The sequence below is a fragment of the Varanus komodoensis genome, unplaced genomic scaffold (genome assembly GCF_004798865.1).
Source record: "Varanus komodoensis strain SLA01 unplaced genomic scaffold, ASM479886v1 scaffold1, whole genome shotgun sequence".
In the NCBI taxonomy this organism is placed as follows: domain Eukaryota; kingdom Metazoa; phylum Chordata; class Lepidosauria; order Squamata; family Varanidae; genus Varanus; species Varanus komodoensis.
The window spans coordinates 110,061,606-110,076,690 of record NW_025335268.1 but is presented as its reverse complement, the minus strand read 5'-3'; the positions used below and the strand labels follow the sequence as shown (position 1 = coordinate 110,076,690).

At 41.0% G+C, this 15,085-nt stretch overlaps 1 protein-coding gene across 7 annotated transcripts in view; it reads right to left on the bottom strand.

The window, feature by feature from the left end:
* The window catches only part of PLEKHA1 (pleckstrin homology domain containing A1), a 65,718-nt gene extending 58,261 nt beyond the window's left edge, over positions 1-7,457 (bottom strand). For 3 of the 7 annotated variants that reach the window (XM_044440446.1, XM_044440455.1, XM_044440405.1), the window contains exon 1: positions 7,266-7,397. The gene's annotated coding sequence lies outside the window, so the exon portion shown is untranslated. Of the gene's footprint in view, positions 1-6,535; positions 6,614-6,854; positions 6,874-7,046; positions 7,133-7,265; positions 7,398-7,419 lie in introns of those variants that run through there. The other 4 variants (XM_044440419.1, XM_044440415.1, XM_044440436.1 and 1 more) reach the window with 4 other exon arrangements.
* Between the last annotated feature and the right edge of the window lie 7,628 nt (positions 7,458-15,085).

Here is a 15,085-nt window from a genome sequence, read left to right as displayed (position 1 = left end):
GAAGGGGTGGAAGGGTTTTCAGGAGGGGAAAGACAGTAGGTGCGAGGCCCAGCCCTTGATCCAGTAACGTGGTGTTGGGAGAAACAAGCCCCCAGTTAGAGGAGCTTCGTCATTCAAGCAGTCTTGCTCTCCATTAGTGAGAGCCAGCCTGAGGGTGAAACCAGAAGCTTTACTGAAAGAGAGGGACAGAGAGAAGGTTTCTAGTTTGGAGTCAACCTTTTACATGAGTGGCTGCTTCTCCTTTAACTTCAGCAATAAGGCTACACAGAATTCAAACAACTGAGTTTCAAAAAAGGAACTACATTCTAAATGATTGTCTTGAGTTTTGGAACCAGAGGGAAGGAAGGGACCAGCTCATGACATTAGCCAAAATTCTGTAAGTGATGCAGAATTAAGTATACAGCCTACACAACTAATTAAGCTTAAGGCTACAATCCAATGGCCTCTCAACTTTGTCTGGAAGGCCATAAAAACATTTGGAGTCCCAGCAAAGTTCGTTGGCGTTGGTGCTTGGATTCAGAAAACCAAGCCCCTGTCCTGTCCCCTCATAGCCAGTGTGGAAGAAATGGGCAGGCTGCCTTTCCAAGGACAGAAATGCACTTGGAGAGGAGGGAAGGGGCATGCCAAGGCCCTCTACCCAATTCCTATTGTCACCCAACCTCCCCCCACCCCACCCTGGTGCTTTTATCTAGACCAGGGGTCAGCAACCTGCGGCTCCAGAGCCGCACGTGGCTCTTCAACCCCTCTGCTGCAGCTCCGTTGCTCAAAACACAGGCCAGCACAGCCGCTGATCTGCTCCAAGCTCCACTCAGGAACGCAGAGCTAGCTAGTTAAGTAAATCAGCTAGTTAAGTAACTCGCTACATTCCTCTTCTAAACAAGCTTCCTGCAGGCTCTCATGTTACATGAACCCCGCTGATTCTCTTTGTCCCAATGTAATCTCCTTCATCTGAATGTTAAAATCTGTGCTTGGGACCTGGCACAATTCACAGCACTTGACTGTTTATCTGCTAATCAAACACACCTATATCTCCGGCACAGTGGGAGCCATGCAGATTTACTGAGCTCCCCCCCACCCTGGTAGGCCAACCATGGATAAATCGAAGAAAAGTTTCTGAAGAAAACCAAACTTTTAATGGTACGTGGGTAGATTCATTTGCTTTTACTGCTGACGAACTTATGGGGTTTGCTGTTTAATGCATGTAGCCCTTTAGCACTGACTTTGACTCTTCAGGAAGCTGTTCTCCTATTCAAAATATATGAAAGGAGTCCTACTAGTTTATAATGTAAGATTAAAAATAACAGGTTTTAGTGACTGAACAAGAGCTGCAGCTAAATCATAATGAAGATATACATAGCGTTAAGGTAAAAAATGATATATACAGTGTTATCTTCATTTTAGATGTCAAAAGGGTTTTGCGGCTCCCGGTGTTTTCTTTTGTGTGGGAAACAGGTCCAAATGGCTCTTTCGAGTGTTAAAGGTTGCCGACCCGATCTAGACAATGAAAATGGCCATTCAGCTAAGAAGCATGGTGCACATTGTATTTTAGATACAATGGTGCTCAAGTTCACTCCTTACACCTCACTCCAGCCACTCCAATTTCAGAGGCTTAAATACCTGACCGGTTCCTAGGTATGCTTAACCCCATGAGATTATAGACTGTATTTTGAATATATAATGCTATGTCTCAACAAAAAATATGAACTTTAAAGGCTAAAGACATATGAGGATGAAAACTGTTCAGATACAGCACAATATGAGGAACAGCTAAGGAAATGTGCACATTTCTATTCCACACTCTGAAAAAGACATATTACAAGGTTTTATATGCTTTAGTTAACATCTTGGATTTTAAAATGGTCATACTTATTGGTAAGAATCAGACCTGCGATAACAGTTCTTCACTGAAACATGGAGCTAATACCTATCTGGATCTATTAACAAAAAACATTCAAGGCCAAATATATCATCAGTAAAATGACCCCCCCCCCCCAGGAGATAACGGAATTTTCATCCCCAGAGACAGTCTTCAAGGAAAAAATAATGGCACACCTGCTAGGAATGCTTTAGCAGCAAGTTATACTTTAATTCATAAATCAATTAGTAAGGGTGTTACTCAGATCCTTCCTTAATAGCACTGTCAATTTAGGACATAATGTTATTCAGAAGAAATGTCCTATGTCAATCTATGACATCTCGTATGTGGTCTGCAATCTTGCTTTTTTATACTGGTATCAAGTCCCACTAAAGCCTGAAAACACCTGCTGAACTGAATTTATTTCTAGCACAAAGCTTATTTAAAATTACAGCATAATTTTCAGAATTATATTAATAGAAGCTTAGCACAAAATTAAAACATCTGAACTGACTCCTGAATCCAGACTAAGTCCATCAAGGAGTACGATCACTCTTGATACCCTAAGAATTATGCTTCTACTATCAAAGCATCTACTATATCTACTATCAAAGATGTGTGTCTGGTAGGTACATATTTGTTGATATATGCAGTACAGGGAAGAACATCACACATTTTCCTAGAAAATAACATACTGGGAAACATCCATACTATACTGTCATCCTCTCTCGCCTTTCTGTGATACAAAACATTTATCAAATACACCACCAATGTTTATGTATTAAAAAAGAGTGAATCTCAAGGAAAATTAGCACGATTTTAGGAAACTATGCTCATATTTTCTTATTTTGTATGAAGTTTCATTTTGTCATGACTAGTTTGAATAGTAATAACCAGTGCATTGCAGTAATGTATTGGAATTTGCAAAAAAAAAAAAAAAGCTTCCAATTCCTGAAACATAGAAACAGCGCGAGTCAGAAAGGGCCTCCTGGGCCATCTAGTCTGACCTCCGGCATCAGCCAGCTCCGCTCACAACATGCTCACCATGTGCATGTCCAGCCTATCCTTGAACACCCTCACCGATGGGGCCTCAACCACCTCCCGTGGAAGCCCATTCCACACCCTCGGGGTCCTAACTGTCAGGAAGTGCTTCCTAGCATCTAAGATAATAAACACTATTATCTAGAATTCTAGGGCATTTGGAGTTTTTCCACTCTAATTCTTGTCATTACTTTGTCATCATCACTACTTATTATATTTATATCCCACTTTTCTGCCCAAGGATTCTCAGGAGAAAGAACAATATAAAGTCAAAAAATAAGCTCACAATTAAAGCACACTAAAGTTCAAAATAATGAAAAAGCAGAACACAGCATAAAATGATACATTCTAGAGAAGATTACATTTAAAACCTCTTGGTATTTTTAAGGTCTAGGCAAAGTGCAAAAAACTGCCAATTTTTGAAGCTGTATGGATGTCACTAATAGAACCACTATTCTTTCCATGCAAACTTCAATTATACTGTTTCCTCTCCAGCTCCACAAATTAGATGGCACACACACTTCAAGTTTCTGCACCTTCCTCAAGGAAGTATACCTGCTTTTAAAGTAACACCACCAGCTTCCTTCCTTCAGAATAGAATAGAATGGGAGGGGAGCAATTCTATTTACTTTGCTTCAGCAGGAAATACATTGTAAACTACCGGTTTGTGAAATCCAACTACCATGCAAATCATTTCATATTTAGATAATTACTGAATAATACTTTTATCCACTAGCAACTCCTTAAGATAACTTAGTTGAATACAGTTAAAATGCAACAAATCTGAAACTGAACAGCTTCAATTTTTTTAGTTATCTATCTGTACTTTCATGCTACCATATAAAGTAAGGGAGGCAACCTTTGTTCTCCAGATGTTTAGGCCTACAAATCCCATCATCCATCTCCACAGATTATGCTGGCTAGGGCTGATGTGAGGTACAGACCAGAGGAACACAAGCTGTCTCTCCTATGAATATTCTTAATTACAATTATATTGTACATAATGTAAAGTTCAAAAACAGATTCATTAATTCATTAAATAGTCAAGTGGTATGCCAATTCTTAGAGCACAAGAATCAAAAATTGGGTACAAGGAAGATAAGATAAACATTATTCCTGTTTCTGAAATTAAACAGCAGCAGGAAAGAAACTGTTATGTATCAGAGGTGTTTGTGTATATATCTGTTAGAGCTCTTGAATCTTGCCATACACAATCCATGCTATATTCTTTGTAATACATTTTTCCCCCTGGATTGTTAGATGCACTATTATAGGACTAACTGCCACAGATCTCTTTCTCTTTATAGCAATGTATCAGAAATCATACTATAGCATGCCAGAAGCTTCTATTCCGCCTAAATCTTGCATGTTAAACAGCCAAGTGATGTCATGGGAAGGAGCCACACTTTGGGCACAAAGCACAGATACAGGTCATTCGATAGCATCAACACTCCGAAAAGGCATGCAAAGCTTTCATGCTGAAATAGTACTGAATGGCCTTTCACATTCTGTTCAAGCCTTTATATTCTATATTAGATGTCAGACCTACAACATAAGCACAGCTAAACAGACTCTGGATTCACTACAAATAATGGTTCAGTCCCACTGTAAATCTAGTATCTGTAATGAAGCAAAACAAATAAAAACAGTTCTATACAAACACATCCTCTGAAGGGAAAGCATTAGAATAAAGCATTGTGAAATGCACAAAGTAGGAACCCCCAATCTCTTGACCAAAGGTATGTTCAAGTACAGGCATACTAAGGTTGTAATTATGGGTGAGTGTAAGATCTAAAAGTAGTAAGGAAAGAGAATCCTTCTTACTAGAAAGTGATCACCGCTAGGAAACAACACAACTAGATTCCCTGAATGTGTCACACGTTTTGCAAGGAGCCATATAGTGGTGCAACCACCAGAGAAGCAGAAAACTTCAACAGCTTGAAAGCAGAAATACAACTTCTGCATCTGCAGTCAACTGGGTACCATTGTATGAAGGAGCCTTGGGTCTCACCTTACCCAGTGAATCATATTTTTATGGTTCCACTTCCACCCAATCTGCTGTGCAAATGGGATCCATTGCCTACATAACAGAAAGCTAGCAATTCTAAAAGCAACACCAGCAGCAAGTTGAAACTCTCATTTCTGATTGAGGACAGGCCAATGAAGCTTCCCTTTTCAAGCTCCACTAAATTATCCCATTCCAGAAACGAGCTTTTCCACTTGTTTAGAACCACTAGCTCTCCATGGTACTAGTGGGTGGGCCCTGCTGGCAAAGGTGGATACTGCCTACTGAAAATAACTAACTTAGAAGGAAAGCAATACATGTGAGAAAAGGCTGAACTCAGAACGTGATTATCACAATGCCAAATGATGTGTTAATTAGTACTTTTTCTTTCCAAAAACTGCCATAGAGTACAGTAATCATGTAAGACAACAACTGCAATTTAAGACTATTTTATTATGATTATTTAAATGCTTACTGAACTGTCATTTCAGAATGTGCTATGAATTTCAATTCCCAGGCACCAAAACAGAACTACCTTCATGCCACTGGCATGATCCTAAAATACAAGATGTGCATAAGAATTCATCAGAATATCAAGGAATGACCAGGCCTGTTTCATTTTTTCTCCCCAAAAAGGTCAACATCTCGGTAATAACCTCACTGCTCTCTTTCAAAAAGACATTTCAGAGAACTATTATGCATTACGGTGCCCCTCTATTATACAAATACTGCAATCAGCAATTATTCTGAAAAAGTACTTTCTTATTTTACTTATATTTTAATGCAATAAAATGAGAGAAACCATTAGTATTTTGAAAGTCAAAATAACATTTAGCAATTAAAAACAGTATACAGATAAGGTGATTTTACTGATCTTTTACAGATATTAATGAGGAATGCCCAATATCAGAATGCTTTTGAAGTCATTGTAAAGGAAACATTAAGCTAAAATCCAATTTTAATTAGATTTTTTTTCCTTTAGCAACTGCTTAAAGACTCCAATTTGTGTCAACACATACAAAATGCACAACTTGTGAAAACCCACTGAAAATGTTTTGCCAGCATTCATGCCCCCACCCATCCTTTACACAAGCCCAGCATGCAACCACAACCCAAATTACTTTATGATTCAATGCTGATAAGATCTGAGTCTCCACAGCGTCACACTCAGAACACTGAAGTAACGAAAATTACCCAGTTACAAAGATCAGCTCCTGACTACTGGGGAAGTTGCACAGTCTCAGCCACTTAGCCAGTTAATGATACCATGCACTGCGGAAGTTTCCCTTAAGGTAAAAAGTCACTTTCAGAGTCACAGTAAAAAGCAGGTGTGCATTTAAGCATAAAGATGCTGCAGGACTAAGCAAAATCAGAGGAAAGCCTTTCCAGAAAATACTTATTAAAGGGGTTATCCCCAACACCCATATTACACCCCTCCTTCCCCTCCGCCTCTCCCAGCCTGCCTTCTTCGACCTCAGCACCAGCACATCTAATGCCCGACGTACGATGTCGCGGGTAACCTCGCTCACTTTAATCTCCTCCTACAACCAGGCCTGGGGAATTGCAGCTAACCCGACACTCTCCCCCGCCAAAAAGGTGAAGGGAAGCACCACAGGGTCAGCCCAAAGGCCCACCTAGCCTTGCATGCTGCTCCACACTAGCCAACCAAGTGCCTTCCCGCGGTGATGTTTCGCAGCCATTTGCCTCAGGAGCACGCCGCCTCCGAACAAGCAGGTTTCATCAGGGCTACCAGGCACTGATCCTCCACGAAGCCCCTCTCTAAGGCCATGCACGCTCGAGGCGAGCGCCGCCGCCCCATCTCTGATCAGGCCAGGACCACCCAGCCAGGCAGATGACTACAGGAAGCTTACGAACAGGGCACGAAGAAGGCAACAACCAGCAGCCCTGCTCCGTCACCTCTCCCCCAACTCTTGACAGTGACATACTGCCTACCGGCCAACCGCCCCCTCCATCCATTAGCAAGCTTCCTCCTCGTCGCAGCCCTCCTCCGCCGCCGCCGCCGCCACCCTTCCTCTACTCTCTCAGCACTGCCTTCCACGCTCTCAGCAGCCCACCCCTCACTTCTCCACCGTACCCGCAGCTGCCTCTGGCCCCACTCGCCCTCACCCGCCCAGGCAAGCCTACCGCGTGCACGCCCACTCCCGCTCCGGCTCCCCCGCGACCTGCTCGCCAGGCGCCTCAGCCCAGGCGGCCGCGCGCCTTCCCCTGCTATTCGCCCAGAGCCCGCCCGCCTCGCACGCGCGCTCCCCGCCCCGGCGGAGCAAGCCTTTGCCGGCGCGGGGAGGTGGGCGGGGAAGGGAGGTCTTCCTCGGCCCTGCTCTTCCTCCGGCGCACGGTACTCACTCAAGCCCAAGCAAATTCCTGCGGAGCCCCGAGAGAGCGCGACGAAGCCGGCCAGCCGCCACTCCCAGCGCTGTCCCGCCCTCTTTTCCTCTCCGTGGTCGAACTACCGCTGCTCCCCCGTTCCTTTCCCTCCTCAAAGGAGAAACTTTATTACCTCGGTAAGCGACAGGAACCGCCCCCTCGCAAGGCAGACGCATGCGCCAAGCCCCCCCCCCCCCCCGCTAACAAAACTGGGAGTTAAGACGAAAGGACTACAGGTCCCATACAGCGTGATACTGCAGAAGCGAGCCCGGATTTCTAATTTTGTCCTCCAAGAAGCATCATGGGAGGTGTAGTGCACTAGCTGCTGCTCTTCGTCCCGCCATTATTTTGATGGCGTTGCATGCTGGGATTTGTATTCTCATTCAGTAGCCTTTTTGAACTAAAACGACGTGCCTGAACATGTCATGCAGAGCCTGCTCTCTATAAATGCCTTTCATGTTAGGAAGGACACTGAGTTTAGTGTTTCAGTGTCCTTTTCTTGCACAGGAGGCTAGAAGAGTGCTGCATGCTGGAGACCAGAATGAGCAGATTGTTTGCAGAGGTGATACCATGGTGTGGGAGGAAAAGAATAATCTAGTTGCTTTTACAAAGGATAAGGTTGTTTAGGAGTGGAGAGGCTCAAATTTTTAATGTTTCAGTAACCAGGAAAAGAAGCATAATGTTGGAAGCTGTCACAAAGAGCTGCTGGTGTTTACCAGCTTATTTGGGCAACCATAATAGTAATTATACCAGAATTCTAAAGCACAACATTTTGCCAAGATACAGATAAACATTTTAATCTGTTCAATATTGTTGTTTCTATCAAACATTAATAGGCATTTCACTGTTAAGGATCAGTAAAATTAGTGAATCTCTGGTAAGAAAAAAGATACCAAGTAGAAATGCTTCTTAAAAATTGGGTTAAATTGGTTTAGAGTAGAAATACAAACATAGGATTGATGTAATAACATCTATCAGTGATCAAATAATAATAGCTTGAATACATGCTTGAAAAACACTCCTCTCCTTTCCTCACTGATTCTTAAACAGAAGACTAGCAAACTTAAATGCCAAATGTGGTTCTTTCCAACAACAATTTCTGACTGTTTTTGCAATCAATTTTTATTTTGCTTTCTCTGAATTTTCAGTATTGTCCAATGTGCAGTAAAGGGGTAAAAGGCCTTTTACCCCTTGAGGCTTTAAATAGGTAAATCTCAACCTCAATACACAGCTCTTTACCATACAACGTCTTTGTTGCAGGCAGACATTCAGGAACTGTAGTTCACAATGAAACAAAAGCTGTAATGAGAATACTACAATGAATGATGAAGCCAGCTATGAACAGTGGTGTTCATTCACCCTTGAACATTTTTCTACCATGAAAATTCATGAAGGATCACAATAATGTGTCCCACATGTGTGGGCCAGCAGCTTTAAATGTCTTCCCAATTATTCATCTATTTTTAAAGTTCTTTTAGTTGCAGTCCTGTAGTCAAGCCTCGTAACAGTGTTACATTCTGATTCATGAAGCAGGAACAAAAGCTTCACCCACGGTGCCCATAATTATTCCTGTGCAAGCAATCATTTATATGAGTGAAAAGGAAAACTTTCTCATTGAATGATTATATATCACTCAGCTTTACAAGGAACTGTCATGGATACTGAAAGACACTCAATTACAGTGTATGTTAATTAATGTGCAAACCACCTGCCATTGCTGCTGTTGATTATCTTTGACCCTTTCTGTGCTCTGTTTTTGGCATAGTACCATTTGGTTTAATGTACAACTCAGTGGTCTGTTTTATATGCCTTGTGCTAAGAATGACTGGTGCCTCCTTCATGTTACATAATCGTAGTGCAATTGTTTATGTCTCTACTCAGAAGTAAGTCCAGCTATGTTCCACAGGAAGTGTAGATTTCAGTCTGATAGTATCCTTGTGACACTACTCTGAGCTCTACATTTTTGTGATGCTGTAAATAATAGGTATAAGAGGCCTGTCCTGAATGTCTCATTGCTGATTTTGTACATGGGATTTCTGAAATAATTTAAATTATACACATCTGTAGATAGTTCTTCCAGTGATAACAGGCAATCACTGATACCTTGATTAATTAATAGGCAATATGTAAACTTTTGTCAAACCAGTGTCTGTTAGGATCAAACTAGATGAGATAATGGAGATCCAAAATGTTTCAAAGAGCAGTCATGTCAAAGGGGTAGAAACAGTATAGATTAAACCTTTTCCCATCCACTGTTATTCAGATGAAGGTTTTCCCTCCTTGCCTTCAAAGAGATGCTACATTTGAGAAAATGCACTGTATGGCTTTTAATAAAAGACTGTACAAGTAAGACTAGACCAAGTTGAAAGCTGTTGTGCTCAGGTTCTAGAACATCAACAGGAAACATGTACCTGTTCAGTGCTGAGCTGAGACTAATAAATATCCTCAGGTTTATGGCAAGAATAAATGCATTCAGAGGCTGCAAGTGATGCTGCACATTAAAGGCTGCTCTCTCCTCTTTTTACAACAAATGACTTACTAGGCATGCTGCGAACTGGCTGGCTCTTGACGGCTTGCTGCTTTTAAAATGCAAAAGCTTTAAAAACAACTATATTTAACTTTTAAAGTTGATTGTATTATTTCCTGCTGTAACCTACCAAAGGGAATGGGGAAATTATAGCTCCATAGTCATTCCTGCATCTGTACATCTGTAGAAGCACATTTAGCATGTGAGGAGAACATAAAGGTTACAAGCACCTAAAATAACATCAATGTGCTTCCTTCCCCCATTTCTTAGGGTTTTGTCTTGTTACATTTTTGTTCTTCTGAGTTTCTTATTCTCTTTGTTGCTGTCCTGTTGTTCAAAAATGTTTATTATTCTATATTTTCCGGTAGGAAAGGTATACATAGTAGCTTATTCATACACAAGCAACTGTGACCTTCAGCTTAGAAAAGCTGTTTCTTTTGGATAGGAGGAGAGTTGCCATGTCATTACAGGTAAAGAGTTTCCCCAGGTTATTCTTTTGAAACAATGGAATTTCCTTGAGTCATTTGATCATCTTTATGCCAGATAATTTTGGCTTTTGACCATCATGTTTTTCAGTACACTCACTCCAAGGGCAGTTAGTTCAGTGCACAGTAAAGGCACATTTATATTCCACTGAAACTCACTGCCAGAAGACTTTTTTTGGAGGATATTACAACTTCCCAACACTAAAAACTGCAGTCTCTTGGGACTCGAGAAATGCAGTAATACTTCTAGTGCCATTTTGAAGATATTATCAAGTGTTTTGGCTCCTATCGAGTGTTGTTTCTGGTCACTTAATGACCAGGAACTCAACTTCTCACAGACATGCCTGCTTCATTTTGTGAAGCATGGGTATGATGCAACCAAAGTATAAGCATTTATTAACTACATTTATTAAATACAATTCTTTGTATTTTATCCTCCTCCTCCTCGAAACTCCCCATCAAGCTTTTTTTAAGTAGTCAGACCAGTAGAGCCTTCCTGGCCAAGTAACATGCAGCAATGACCCATTTATTTCAAGACAGGGAGTAAACCTTGTTAGGTCCAATATCTACTGCTGATAGGGGATTTTTACAGATGTTGTAGGGAAAGAAATAGATTTGGAGTTTAATGGCTCAGAAAAGAATGAGAAGGCAGGTAGTTTTTTCATATTACAATCTCCTTCTCTCTCTCTTTGAGGATCAGTACAGAAATGAGATGTCTCAGGTGAATATGTAGTTTTAATTGATTATTTACAAACACAGAACCCAGCATTAGTGGGTCAGGAGTATTTTATATATTTGATTCACAAATATTGTCTATGCCTGGTATTCAGAAGTAGGTTGGAGGTTGTTATACATTCCATTTGGGTTTTTTTAAAAAACCATTTGCTCAATGGTTAGCTGATTTTCAAGTGCCAAACATTTTGATACCTTTTTTTGGATGCTAAAGCTATCCAATTTTGTGACTTTTTAAAATATACTTTTAAAGCATTCTGAATACACACAAATGAGTGTTTGTTTGGGTTTGGCAAAAGGAGCTATCAGCCTAGTATAAGACCTTATGGTAAATATTTATAAGCCCCATCTGCCCTAATTTATTAGAAACATTATTTCTGATAATAATAGTAATACAATATGCTGAAGAAAGATGTTAATACATATATTTCAGGAGGCGACAGCATGATGGAGGAAAGAGGAATGGTTTCAAAAACCTTTTCCACTACAATCAGCAAAAGTGCTTCCTGTTTGTTTTCACATTTTCTGTGCTAGGCTGAAACACTCAAACTATTTCCTTAGGATTGGTGTCAATTCAGTTCAACTGGACTACTTCCAAGCGGAGAATTTAAAAAAAGAGGGCCCAATAAAATCTAGAAAAATGTTTTGTGATTTATCTCACCTTGTTTATATCTCCCTCAATGGCTTTGTTATAGCCTATGTTTATACTGATAAAAAAGCATTCGTTGATTTGACGTCATCCAACATCTTGGTGCACAAGGAAGCAACCATCCTTATCACTGCTATATCCCCCATTGAGGTCTATGTACCTAGCATCCTGCAGTTGCTTTGGAATTCAATTCGCATCAGCCCTAACAGTGTGGGCAATGCTCAGGAAACTTGGGCATATGGTTCAACCCATATGGAAGGTACCAGGTTGGGGAAGACTGGAGATGTTCATGTTGGTACCTCCTTATGCCATTCCTATTTTTAGCAGTAGAATATGCCTTGTAATCTAGGGGTCTCCTACACTTTGCCTGAGCAGATTTCCAAGGGCACCCATGAACTCTTAAGTCCATCCCCACTTCAAAACATTTTTTTAAATCAAAGCCTTGGAAAATGGTCAGTCTTCTTTATCTTCCTTTCCAGCCTCACGATTTCTTGTGTTCTTACAGCTGCTTTAGCACAGTGTTTCTTCCCTCGTAGCTTCTAGCTTTATCCTTTCCCTATCCCTCTTCCTTCCTGTCTCTCCCTCCCTCATATCCTCTATCATTGCTATATCTCTCCCCACTTCTTTCTTGTTGTTACATGCCCACAAGTTGTCTCCAGCTTGTGGTGGCTCTATGAAGATCCTGTCCTTGGCAACCCTGCTCAGCCCTTGCAAACTCAAAACCATGGCTTCCTTTATGGAATCAAGCCATGGTCTTCCTCTTCTTCTGCCTTCACCTTTCCTTAGCATTATTGTCTTCTCCAGTGAGTCATGCCTTCTCATGATGTGCCCAAAGTACGATAGCCTCACTGTCATCATGTTTGTTTCTAGGGCAGATTCTGGTTTGATTTGATCTAGGGCCCACTTGTTTGTCCTTCTGTTGGGCCTTCAGCACCATGGTATTTGTTCTTTCAGTTGGTCCTGCCAGGTATTCACAAGGTCTCCTCTAGCACCATATTTCGTATATATAGTAGGTTGAAGGCTTTTTAAAATTTTATTTTATTGAATGATTGATTGACTGATTTTTATATGGGGTCTTTTAATGAGTGGCTGGAGAGAGAGGTGGAGCCTTGGGGCACACCCATTGAAGTAGTGATGGGTAAAGGGAGATATGGTGATAGGGGTTTAACACATCTGCCCAGGACAAGAGACATTTGATATCTTACATCTGTCCCCTCTTCTGGTTTCTCCCCTAACCAAATAGTTCCAGGCATTCATACTAGGAAGCCCTTGGGTTTTTGTGGTGCTGTTATTAAACAGCAGGTCAGTTTATACAAAGATCTCTCTCCCATGATATGATTATGAAAGGGCTGAATTAGCATGTATCAGCAGGACCTGATTGGGAGAAGATGGAGTCCCTCTTTCCCAGTTGTGTCCACTTGGGTAATCAGTTCAACCAACATCGCCCAGAGGGCCAGGGAACTGGGGGTTTGTCATAGTCTATAAAGACTTAATGTCCCTACCCATCCATTAGTGAGGAGGTCCTTCTCAAGCAGCTATCCCCTAGGGAGGAGAACGGGATGTTGGCTAGAAGAACAGTCTTCTCAGTAGTTGCACCCCACCTTTGGAATAGGGTCCTAAGAGAGGTGCACCTGGCACCATCGCTCTCAGCATTTTGGTGCCAGCCAAAGACATTCCTCTTTTCTGACTATTTTTATAACAAAATTTAGTGGTTGATTTTAACTAATCCTTTTTTGGTTGATTTAAATTTGCTTACTTTAATGCATTTATGTAATATTTTAATTTTGATATATTATGTTTTTATTTCTGGTTATGTTCTTAATATGTTTATATATGTTAATTTTATGTCTGATTTTAGAATGGTGTGTTGTTTTAATTAGCCACACAGGGAGCCCAGATATGGGCCATTGTAGTGGCATACAAATTGCAAGTATAAATTTAAAACATTTTTAAAATCAATTAAAATAGCATTTAAAATGCAATGAAAGGACCCAACCAAGAAGAAAGAAAAAAATTACTTGGATAAATCCATCAGGGTTCTGGATGATCAGGAGATCTTTAAAAGCCTCTACAAAGGGGACTGTCTTAACCTGGTGCTGAAAAGATGCCAAATTTGGTGCCAGGTGGGCCACAGCAGTGAAGTTGTGCCAGGGACGGGGGGCCATCACAGAAAAGGGCCTCCCCTAATTCTCACCCTCCAAGTGGTTGGCTCCCAGAGGAAGGCCCCAGAGGTTGAGTATAGTCAGGTATGTCAGGCTTGAGAGAGGTGCTCAAGCAGGTTTTGTGGTCCCCAGCCCAAGAATGAACATCTTTGGTGCACATGTGAATTAACCTGACTATTCAAGCAAGCATCTGGAAAATATTTTGTGGTATCAAGTAATATGAACCCTCTCCCTGTTGCATTTGATCCATGATCTCCAGTGGATATTGCAATTATTAGTTAACTTCAACTCAACCTTAGTGAAATCTGGCTAGAGTCCAGAGAAACCATTTTAAGTGCATCGGTGAACTTCTCTCAAGGGAAATTAAAATTAGAAGATTTTAGCAATGTTGCTTATTGAAGTTCTGTGACTGGTAGACAAGCCATCCTTTGCAATTCTGCCCCCATAGCTGACCCTAACTGGAAGTGTACTGCCAGCATTGCCAGGAATAGCTTAGACTCTGATCATGCAAATCATATAAATATACAGCTAATGGAAACATGCATCCATGTTCAGGGAACCGCTAGGTTCAATGACTGCAAAATACTTGGGGCTGCCTTTGAAGACTGGAAACCACAGTTAGTACACAACACAGCTGCAGAGGCAAATGAAAAGCATCTATTACGCCAACACTAGAAGAGTGGCACAGGTTCCTGATGGGTTACTAAGCAGAATTCAAAAAGCTGATGTATATCATGAAAGACCTGAGTCTGGGACAGGGATTTGTGTTGTGAACTTTTTTCAGAGTTCTCTTCAGAAAGGCCCATCAAACAGGGTGAGATGAGTCCTGATGATCCTCCTCCTAAGGAATTCTTTTCCCTGAAAGACTTGCTTGGTACCTTTCTTTTTATTTCCCTAAGGTTTTAAAAATCTGGTGAAATTTTAATGCCATGTAGGTGTTCTGTTTTTATGTTATTTTTCTCCCAGTATTTAGATGAAGTTTTAGAAATTTTTCAAATAGTGTATTATAAGTTATTGTAAATTTCCTGGTGATCTTACTTAAAAGGCACTGAATGAGGGTGTAATAGCTAGACAGAGGAAAAAACCCTACAACTCCCAGCATTCCTCAGTTAGTAGGATTCACTGAGGAATGCTGGGAGTTGCAGTACATTTTTTCTTGTCTAAACATGCATAGGACTGAGTTATTAATTTCTTAAATCTTTCTCCCTTGATTTCCCTGCAAAAGAGAATGCAACATAAAGCAG